The sequence below is a fragment of the Delphinapterus leucas genome, chromosome 1 (assembly GCF_059928025.1).
Source record: "Delphinapterus leucas isolate spDelLeu-1000000601 "Yukka" chromosome 1, BTC_Dleu_Yukka2, whole genome shotgun sequence".
Lineage (NCBI taxonomy): Eukaryota > Metazoa > Chordata > Mammalia > Artiodactyla > Monodontidae > Delphinapterus > Delphinapterus leucas.
The window spans coordinates 77,535,805-77,545,945 of record NC_143129.1 but is presented as its reverse complement, the minus strand read 5'-3'; the positions used below and the strand labels follow the sequence as shown (position 1 = coordinate 77,545,945).

Genomic DNA, 10,141 nt, shown 5'->3' with positions numbered 1-10,141 from the left:
GCTGTTTTTGTTGGAGCAGAGCGCTCCAGCCGAGGACCGCGGGAGGTAAGGGGAGCAAGCAGTCCGAGGACATTAGTAGGTTTGTAGGGTGATTGTTCTCTCCAGCTCCAAACCACCTTTTTTGCCCTGCCAGCTGCCTCCCAGCCCCCAGCCAGCCCCACAGCCCTTTCTTCCACTCCAGGCACTGCTAGAGAGTGCCTGCAACTCTGCCTTTGGGGCCAACACACGTCTGTGTGTCTGCCGGCCAGGCAGCACCTCATCCATCACAGACTCCGTGCTGCAGTCCCACAGTTGCTGTCCCCAGCTGTCCCACACTTCTCTTGACTCCTCCTCAGCCCCCCTTTCCCACTGCAAGCTGTTGGTTTCAACCCTTGGTGGATTGAATTTATAGCAAGACTGTGCAGTCACCCCCATCCTGGCCACATCCTTCCCAATATCTGACAAACACTCTGTCCACGCCCCCTTATCACCTTCCCCCTCTCCCTCCTGTCACGAAGGCACATGTCCCTCCTCCAACGAAGGCTAACAGGTGCATTTGCCCCTTCCGCTGTGCCAAGACCCCCTGCATCGCCCTCCCCACTTTATTACTCCCTCATCGTTAACCTCCCTTCTTCCGCCCACAAGTGTGCTCTCTGTACCGAAAAAGAAAACAAAGCAATAATCCTTCCCACAGCTCCACCCTTTCAGTCTAGCCCCTCCACCCTCACTAACTCTTGCCTGTTACCACCAATCACCAGGCAGGGTCCGTTCTTGCTGCCCCCCACCCCACCCCACCCCCAGTGTCGCCCTCACCCTCTTTAATGCCCTGTGGTCTGTCTGGCTTTTCCCCCACCTCTCTGCTCAGATGACTCTCCACGATTTCCCAGAAGCCCCCCCACTGGCCTTGACCTCTGTGCAGTCTTTACACCTTGGCCACACCATTCTTCTTACAACTCTCTTCTACTATGGCTTTTTCTTCAAAAACAAAAATTTTTTTTTTTTAAATTTTCAATTGTGGTAAAAAGCACATGGTGATATAACATTTGTCTCCTTAACCATACAGTTTAAGCATACGGTTCAGTATGTTAACGATATTCACATCGTTGCATAACAGATCTCTAGAACTTTTTCATCTTGCGAACCTGAAAGTTGATGTCCATCAAACACCATTCCTCCTCCTCCCAACCCCTGGCAACCTTCTGTCTATTAGTCTGACTATACTTTAGGTGCCTCATATAATCATATAGTGTTTGGCCTTTTGTGACTGGCTCATTTCACTCACCATACTGTCCTCAGGGTTCATCCATGTTGCTGTATATGACAGGATTTTCTTCCTTTTTTGAGGCTGATTAATATTCCATTGTATCTATAGACTACAATTTCTTTATCCATTTGTCTGCTGCTGGACATATGGGTGGTTTTCACTTCTTCACCATTGTGAATAATGCTGCAATGAACATGGGCGTGCAAATATCTCAAGATCCTGTCTGCTAGGGCTCCTTTATTGGCGTTATTTGGCTTCTCTTGGTATTTCTCCCCTTCTGGTTCCTTTTCTTCCTCCCATTACCCAATGCACTTTTACCCTGAGGCCTGGCTTTCACTGTTCCAAGCACCCTTTCCAGACCTTCTCTCTTGTGGCTCCCCATGACCTCTAGGCCAACGGCTGTGGGGTAGTGGAAAGGGAATGAGGCCAGGGTTGAGCTTCTGGGGCCTTTGTCTGCTGTTAATAGACTTGGACAGCTCTTCCTTTCTGCACCTCAATTTCTTCACCTCTCAGAGGGAAAGGATGCACAGGAAACTTCCTGCTTTAAGCATTATGGATCCCTCACTGTCAAATACATAGCTCCAGAGCTGAGCTTTCTCCTGTCCTCCAGCCAGTTCAAGGACAAGCCTGCTGGACATCTTTATCCAGGTGACCCAAAGGCTCCCAGAACACCTTTTCTCTGTTTCCCTTCTCAGCCTCCCACCAGCATCACTCTGGAATGTACTCTTTCCTCATCTCCCTCCAAGGTATAATTTAGAGGCTATCTCCTCCGTGCCATCTTCCCAGCCCGCCCCAGTCCTGGCTGATTACTCTTCTCTAAGATTTCCCCAGCACTCACTCTCTACATCATTCATGAGGTACTTAGACCCAACCATAAGAATGTAAAACACAGCTTTTCACGAAGATGGCGCTGAAGGCGAAGAAGGAAGCCCCTGCCCCTCCCAAAGCCGAAGCCAAAGCAAAGTCGTTAAAGGCCAAGAAAGCAGGGTTGAAAGGCGTCCACAGCCACAAAAAAAGAATGTCTGACGTAATCTACCTTCCAACGGCCCAAAACACTGAGGCTCAGGAGGCGTTCCAAATATCCTCGGAAGAGCGCCTTTCAGGGAAACAAGCTTGACCATTACGCCATCATCAAGCTCCTAGTCAGCCATGAGGAAAAGTGAAGACAACAACACATTGGTGTTCAGTACGGATGTCAAAGCCAACAAACACCAGATTAAACAGGCTGTGAAGAAGCTCTATGACATTGACGTGACCAAGGTCAACACCCTGATCAGGCCTGATGGAGAGAAAGAGGCATATGTTCGACTGGCTCCTGACTATGATGCTTTGGATGTTGCCAACAAAATTGGGATCATCTAAGCTGAGTCCAGCTGGCTAATTCTAAATATAAAAGTTTTCAGTATATATAAAAGAAAGAATATAAAACACAGAAGGGGATGGCACATGCAGTTACCCCTGCTGGACTCTCAACACCCTGGGGGCAGGAGGTATCTCAACCCCATCTCCGCAGCCTAAAGCGTGAGGCACTATGCTCTAGTGAGAGGAGGCACCTGGGAAATGCTTACTGTTTATGAGAGCAAAACCTTGTCAGTCTCATCCTACCTGACTTCTCTGCAGCCTTTGACACTGGTGACAATTCCTTCTTGTAACACTTATGCTTTGGCCTCTGGCTGCAGTGCTCTTGCTTACCTTCCTAGCTCTCTGACCACTGCTCCTCAGGTCTTTTAAGCACTTCTCTTTTCTTATTTCCCTTGAAAATTCCCCTTGGACAATATCTTCTGTGTCTATTGCTTCCACTCTCACCTCTCAACCGAGGATGCCCATTTATTCATTCAGCAAACATGCACAAAGTACTTGCTATGGTTCAGAATCTGGCCTAGGGACTTCCCCGGCGGTCCAGTGGTTGGGACTCTGTGCTTCCACTGCACGGGGCTCAGGTTTGATCCCTGGTCAGGGAACTAAGATCCTGCATGCCAGCGCAGCATGCCCACCCCCGCCCCGACCAAAAATAAAAAAGAATCTGGCCTAGACAGCTGGGGAGAAACCTGAATCAGACCTGCTTCCTACCCTCACAATCTGGCAGTAGGGACAGACTAGCAACAGTCAGAGCCCAGGGTGGGGTGGGGAAGAGCTATCGTCGGGGACAGAGTACTGCAAGCTCAGGCTTCCTGTCTCCCCCTCTAGCTACTGGTTACAGCCACCTGGATACACCACAAACATCTCTGATGCAACGTGTCCCCAGCTGAATTTATCAACCCTTTCAAACCTACTTGCCCTCCCTTGTTCCCCATGCTAGTTAACCTCACAGCGATGGAGAAGCTTGGGACCTCTTCTCTCTCACTCCTCCACATTTAGTGGGCCACCAGTCTCATCTCCTCTTCCTCCTCTCTCTCCCTGGAATTCCTCAGCACCTCTCCATTCCCACAGGCCCAGATCACTGACCATGACGGCCAGAGCTGACCCCTGACCATCCTCTGCCACCTTCTCCTGCTCCCATCCTGCATTCTACTCTCCGATAAAGGGTAGTTTACTTTAAAAAAAAAAAAAAAAAGGGCTTCCCTGGTGGCGCAGTGGTTGAGAGTCCGCCTGCCGATGCAGGGGACACAGGTTCGTGCCCCGGTCTGGGAGGATCCCATATTCTGTGGAGCGGCTGGGCCCATGAGCCATGGCCGCTGGGCCTGCGCGTCCGGAGCCTGTGCTCTGCGGCGGGAGAGGCCATAGTGGTGAGAGGCCCGCGTACAGCCAAAAAAAAAAAAGAAGAAAAAAAAAAAACCTGCCTAAAACTCCAAATGGCTTTTCATTAAATCTAGAATTAAAAAAATGAAACCCCCTTGGTATGGCATGGCTTGCCTCCAGCTCCTCCATCCACATCTAGGCACTACTTGTAAATCCTGAGCCCCTCTATACAGCTTTCTGGAAAGCTTTATTGAGTGCCTAGCACTATTCCAGGCCTTGGTGACACAGAGATGAATAGACGTTCTGCGTAGAGGAACCAACAGTGAGGTTCTTTGGGCATGCTGTGTCTCCCTTCTAGAACAGCATCTTCTCTGTGTATTCTTCTCTACCCTCCCATGCAGAGTTAGTGACCTATGCACACTTCAGTATAACCGTTTTCATACAGTGCTGCTTTTTCATTGTGTTTCTGTGAGCCTGGCATATGGTAAACACTCTCTCAGTGCTGAAATCCATTCATCTATTCAACAAATATTTACTGAACACCTACTATGTGACAGTCACTGTTGGGTGCTGAGGGCAGATCAGTGAACAAAACAGACACTATTCTTGCCATCACGGAGCCTACATTCTAGTGTAGGAGATAGATAATTAAGTAAAATAAATAGTGTACTTTATAAACAACTTTTTTTTGTTTTTTTGGCTGTGCGGCTTGCAGGATCTTCCCCAACTGGGCCACAGCTGTGAAAGCCCAGAATCCTAACCACTAGGCAACCAGGGAACTTCTGATAGGGTACTTTATTTTATTTTTTAAAAAATATTTATTTATTTGGCTGCATTGTGTCTTAGTTGCAGCATGTGGGATCTTTGTGGTGGCATGTGGGCTCTTCATTGCAGCACACGGGCTCTCTAGTTGTGGCACGCTGGCTCAGTAGTTGCAGCGCGTGGGCTTAGTTGCCCCATGGCATGTGGGATCTTAGTTCCCCGACCAGGGATCGAACCCACATCCCCTGCATTGGAAGGTGGATTCTTAACCATTGGACCACCAGGGAAGTCCCCCGATAGAGTACTTTAAATGGAGATGTGCTATGGAGAAAAAAATTTGAGTTGGAGAAAGAAGGTTGAGAGTGGAAGGAGTGTCTACAAGTTTAAATAGGGGATTCAGAGTAGGTCTCATTGATAAGACGATGTTTGAACAATGAAACAATGAAGTAAGTGAAAGTAGGAGCTATGTGGATGCCTGCAGAAAGAGCTTCTAGGCAGGAGCAACAGCCAATGCAAAGGCCTTGAGGCAGGAATGAGATGAAATGAGAAAGATGCTGTGTGTGCATGGGGGAAGATTGTAGGACCCTGTAGGCCACTGTAGAGACTTTGGCTTTTACTGTGAATAAATGGGGGAGCCATTGGAGGATTTTGAACAGAGGAGGAACATGATCTGACTTAAAGCTTAAAAGTATCACTCTGGCTGCTTTATTGTGATTGGTACATAGCAGAAGCAAGGGTGGAAGCAAAGAAACCAGTGAGGAAGCTACTGGAATAATCCAGGTGATAGATGATGGGGGCTCTGATTAGGGTGTTAGTATGTTGGTGATGGGAAGTGGTCAAGCTCTGAACATTTAAGAAAAAATTTTTAATTGAAGTATAGTTGATTTACAATGTGTTAATTTCTACTGTACAGCAAAGTGATTCAGTTACACATATACATACATTCTTTTTCATAGTCGTTTCCATTATGGTTTATCACAAGATATTGAATATAGTTCCCTGTGCTATACAGTAGGACCTTGTTGTTTATCCATTCTATATACAATAGTTTGCATCTACTAATCCCAAACTCCCACTCCATCCTCTCCCCACCCCCCCAGCAACCACAAGGCGGTTCTCTATGTCTGTGAGTCTGTTTCTTTTTTGTAGATACATTCATTTGTGACATATTTTAGATTCCACATGTAAGTATTATCATGTGGTATTTGTCTTTCTCTGTCTGCCTTACTTCACTTAGTATGATAATCTCTAGCTGCATCCATGTTGCTGCAAATGGCATTATTTTGTTCTTTTTTATGGGTAATATTCCATTGTATATATGTACCGCATCTTCTTTATCCATTCATCTGTCTATGGACATTTAGGTTGGCTAATTATAAATAGTGCAATGAACATTGGGGTGAATGTATCTTTTCGAATTATAGTTTCCTCCAGATATATGCCCAGAAATAGGATTACAGGATCATATGTCAACTTTATTTTTAGTTTTTTGAGGAACGTCCATACTGTTTCCTATAGTGTATGCACCAATTTACATGCCCACCAGCAGTGTAGCAGGGCTCCCTTTTCTCCACACCCTCTCCAGCATTTGTTATTTGTGGACTTTTTAATGATAGCCATTCTGAATGGTGTGAGGTGGTACCTCACTGTAGTTTTGATTTGCATTTCTCTAGTAATTAGTGATGTTGAGCATCTTTTCATATGCCTATTGGCCATCTGTATGTCTTTTTTGTAGAAATGTCTATTTAGGTCTTCTGCCCATTTTTTGACTGGATTTTTTTTTAATTTATTAATTATTTTTGGCTGCATTGGGTCTTCGTTGCTGCACGTAGGCTTTCTCTAGTTGTGGCAAGCGGGGGCTACTCTTCGTTGCAGTGCGCGGGCTTCTCATTGTGGTAGCTTCTCTTGTTGCAGAGCATGGGCTCTAGGTGCGCAGGCTTCAGTAGTTGTGGCTCGCGGGCTGTAGAGTACAGGCTCAGTAGCTGTGGTGCATGGGCTTAGTTGCTCCATGGCATGTGGGATGTTCCCAGACTGGATAGAACCCATGTCCCCTGCATTGGCAGGCGGATTCTTAACCACTGCACCACCAGGGAAGTCCAGGTTGTTTGTTTTTTGTTATTGAGTTGTGTGAGCTGTTTGTATATTTTAGAAGGTAAGTCCTTGTCCGTTGCATCGTTTTCAAATATTTTCTCCCAGTCTGTAAGTTTGGACATATTTTTAAGATAAAGCCAATGGTATCTGATGATGGATTGCATGTGATATATGAGAAAAAGAGAACCTTTAAGGATGGCTCCAGGAACTATACTCAATACCTTGTAACAACCTATAATGGAAAAGAATCTGAAAAAGAATATATGTATATATAGTTATCTGAATCACTTTGCTGTACACCTGAAACTAACACAACATTGTAAATTAACGATACTTCAACTTAAAAAATTGGTTAAAAATTTTTTTAATAAATAAGATAAATAAAAAAGAAAAGGATGGCTCCGGGATTTTCAGTCTGGGCAGCCAAAAGGATGGCGTTGCCAATGAATTGAGATGAATAAGAGAGCAGGTAGGTCAGATTTCAGGGAAGAACAAGAGTTCCATTTCTGACATGCTAAGTATCAGTCAGGATTCTTCAGAGAAGAGAAACAGAACCATTGGGATATATATATATATAATATATTATTTATATATATAAAATGTATATTTTTTCCTGGCTGAGTAGTATTCCATTGTGTGTATGTACCACATCTTCTTTATCCATTCTTCTGTTGATGGATATTTAGGTTGCTTCCATGTCTTGACTATTGTAAATAATGCTGTTATGAACATTGGCGTTGATGCTGCCGTCTTTATTTATTTATTATTTATTTATTTATTTTTGTCTTCATTGGGTCTTCTTTGCTGCGCACGGGCTTTCTCTAGTTGTGGCGAGTGGGGGCTACTCTTGGTTACACCGCACAGGCTTCTCATTGCTGTGGCTTCTCTCGTTGTGGAGCACGGGTTCTAGGCGTGCGAGCTTCAGTAGTTGTGGCACGCGGGCTCAGTAGTTGTGGCTCGGAGGCTCTAGAGCGCAGACTCAGTAGTTGTGGCGCACGGGATTAGTTGCTCTGCGGCATGTGAGATGTTCTCAGGCTAGGGCTCGAACCCGTGTCCCCTGCATTGGCAGGTGGATTCTTAACCACTGCGCCACCAGGGAAGCCCTATTTATTATTTTTTGCCATTTAAAAATTGAAATATAGTTAATTTACAATGTTGTGTTAGTTTCAGGCGTACAGCAAAGTGATTCATATATATATATATATATATATATATTCTTTTTCAGATTCTTTTCCATTGTAGGTTATTATAAGATAATTGAATATAGTTCCCTGTGCTATTCAGTAGGTCCTTGTTGTTTATCTATTTTCTACATAGCAGTGTTAATCCCAAACTCCTAATTTATCTCTCTCCCCACACTGGTCATGCTGAAGTCTTTTTTTTTAAATTAATTAATTAATTTATTTATTGGCTGTGTTGTGTCTTCGTTGCTGCAAGCGGGCTTTCTCTAGTTGTGGTGAGCAGGGGCTACTCTTCGTTGCGGTGCGCAGGCTTCTCATTGTCGTGGCTTCTCTTGTTGCGGAGCACGGGCTCTAGGCACACAGGCTTCAGTAGTTGTGGTATGTGGGCTCAGTAGTTGAGGCTTGTGGGCTCTAGAGTGCAGGCTCAGTAATTGTGGCGCACGGGCTTAGCTGCTTCAGCATGTGGGATGTTCCCAGACCAGGGCTCGAACACATGTCTCCTGCATTGGCAGGCGGATTCTTAACCACTGCGCCACCAGGGAAGCCCCATACTGAAGTCTTGATGCAGAATTTCTTCCCAGAGAAACCTTAGTGTTGCTCCAAAGGCCTTTCAACTAACTGGATGAGGCCCGCCCACATTATCAAGGTAATCTTTACCTAAAGTCAGCTGATTGTGGATGTTAACCACACCTACAAAATACCCTCACAGCAACACCTATTAGTGAATAACTAGTTACTATAGCCCTAGCCAGATTGACATAAAACTAACTTTCACACTAAGCTTGAAATGTCCATTAGATATTTTGAGGCAATTGTCAGTACAAATCTGTTGTTCAGGAGGGACCTTTCCTAGAGGTATCAAATTCTTTAATTGTAGTAAAATCCCATAACATAAAATTTACTATTAGTGATATTTAGCCATTCATAGTGCTGTACAATCATCACCACTATCTAGGTCCAGAACACTTTCATCACTCCAAACGGACACTCTGTACTAATTAAGCAGTCACTCCCCACTCTTCCTCCCCCCAGTCCTTGGCAACCACTAATCCACTTACCTGCTTTTTGTCTGTATAGATTTGTCTGTTCTGCATATTTCATCTAAATGGAATTACACAATATGTGACTGTTGTGTTTGGCTTATTTCACTTAGCATAATGGTTTCAAAATTTATCCACATCATAGTATGTATCTATATTTCATTCCTTTTTTTTTTTTTTTTATTCACTGTGTAATATCCCATTGTATGGGTATACCACCGTTTGTTTCTACTTTTTGGCTATAGTGAAGAAGACTGCTGCTGTGAACATTTGTGTACAAGTTTTTGTTTGAACACTTGTTTTCAACTCTTTTAGGTATATATTCAGAGCGAAATTGCTTGGTCATATAGTAATTTTGCTTAACATACTGAGGAACAACCAAACTGTTCCCACAGCAGCTGCACCATTGTACATTCCCACCAGCAATGTCTGAGGGTTCCAATTTTTCCACATCCTTGCTAACACTTGTTACTTTCTAGGTTCTTGTTTGCTTGCTTGCTTGCTTTAATTTTAGTCATCCTCGTGGGTGTGAAGTGGGATCTCATGGTTTTGATTTGTTTTTCCCTAATTATATTGAACATCTTTTCATGTGCTTTTTGGTCATTTTTTTGAAGAAACATCTATTCAAGTCCTTTGCCCATTTAAAAAAATTGGATTGTTTGTCTTTTTGTTGTTGAGTTGTAGAAATATCTATTTTGAAATGAATCTCCACCCCCAGCCTCCCAGTCCCTTATTTAAAAGGCTCTGCCTCTTCTTTTAAATCCATGCATAAGCAAATAGTTTTAGAGCTGGAAGAGACCACTCCACCTCCAGGATGTTCCCTATTCCTGCAGTTTTTTGAGTTCCCAAACCTTAAAATTGGTTGTCTAAACTTAGTCCTTCCTGCTGCACACTGGCCTGTTTTGGCTCTGTAGATGAGAAAAATTACACAAAAATTTACAGATTAGATTTGAATTTAAGGATTCCAATAGATCGGAAACACAAGGTGACCCATTTAGAACAAGATCTTCAAGAAGCGCCGGGTGACTTTAAATTTCCAAGAATTAGAAAGACAACGCATGCGCTGTAGAGCTAAGGGCATGTCGAAGCCAATGAAGGCGTGGCCTCTGCCCGCATTCAAGATGGTTCCCAGGACCTTCCACCCT

The 10,141-nt window shown here is 44.4% G+C and overlaps 1 pseudogene; it reads left to right on the top strand.

Annotated features, from left to right (window-relative positions):
- Positions 1-102: 102 nt before the first annotated feature.
- On the top strand, positions 103-10,141 carry LOC149750606 (large ribosomal subunit protein uL23 pseudogene; annotated as a pseudogene).